General features: G+C 48.8%; 1 pseudogene; it reads right to left on the bottom strand.

The window, feature by feature from the left end:
* Window positions 1–491: 491 nt before the first annotated feature.
* On the bottom strand, window positions 492–610 carry LOC112478425 (annotated as a pseudogene).
* Window positions 611–1,173: the final 563 nt, after the last annotated feature.

Genomic DNA, 1,173 nt, shown 5'->3' with positions numbered 1-1,173 from the left:
TACCGTTTTCCGTTCGGTTATATACATTGTTGTTGTTGTTGTTGTTGTTTTCAATACATTTTTCTTAAAAGATAATGGTATACCACGCCCTGAAGGGGGAAGACCAGTCTCTCGAGTTCCTGGTTTTATTCGTTTCCAGTACACATCTCAGTAAATGTGCAGGCCGGACAGTAACGAGTCCATCTCCTGAATCACCGGCTGTTGGGCGTCGGCCCCAGGGCTGAGCCGTGAGCTGTCTGATTCCGCGTGCACGCAGCACCGGCGCGACTGCTCAGTTAACATTTGCCTCTAAACCAGCTCGTGCTTTTGCTAAAGTAAGTTTGCCTACAGCAGAAACTTTCTATTCCTCTAGGATGGGAAACCAGCATCACTTGCCATAGATAGAAAGCAACTGTAATAATTAAACACACAGCCCCGTGTTACGACATTCAGGCTAGGTGGCTGAGGGCTCTAAAATGCCTGCTTTCTTTCATTTTTTTTTTTTTTTTTAACGCCTTCAGCACCTGGTCTTCCTAGGTGGTCTCCCATCCAAGTACTCACCGGGCGCGGCCATGCTTAGCTTCCGAGATCAGCCGAGATCAGGCACGTTCGGGGTGGCATGGCCGTAGACTTAAAGTGCCTCGATTTCCAGGCCCATTCATTCTTCCTGTTAAAAGGAGGTTTGCACGTTAGAGACGGTTAGAAGCGTTGCCTCCCCACTGCGGCTTTGCCCTGATTTACTCGAAGCGTTGATACAGATGAGACGCCCTGTTTTTCAACTCAATATTACTTCATGTTATGTCCCTGTCATGCCCCCTAAAATTTTCTCATGTGTCCTTAGGGACAGGGGTGTCTGCTGCACCACAGTCTGAAAACACTATCTTCTATTAGTTAAGAAAAATATATTATTTTAACATTTAATTTCAGGCATTTAAACAACTGAATGGGTTGCCAGCATTTTGAAATTGGGAGAGGTGAAAGCCGGGTCTTGTGTTTATTTCTGTTTCTGCCCGACAGCATCTGGTGGGACAGACGACTCTTGACACGTGGTGTCCAGGGTGGGGGGACCTGGCCGCCAGCTCTTTGCTGCCCTGTCTGGCTTCTGGAGGGGAGCCCGCCGAGCCCCCTCAGGGCTGTTTGTTTCCTGTCCTTCGAAGGGACGTGGCAGCTGGAGGCGGCCTGATGAACCCTCTT

The sequence above is a fragment of the Pteropus alecto genome, unplaced genomic scaffold, assembly GCF_000325575.1.
Source record: "Pteropus alecto unplaced genomic scaffold, ASM32557v1 scaffold213, whole genome shotgun sequence".
Taxonomy (NCBI): Eukaryota; Metazoa; Chordata; class Mammalia; order Chiroptera; family Pteropodidae; genus Pteropus; species Pteropus alecto.
The sequence above is the reverse complement of the archived record's forward strand: the minus strand, read 5'-3'. Positions and strand labels throughout refer to the sequence as shown.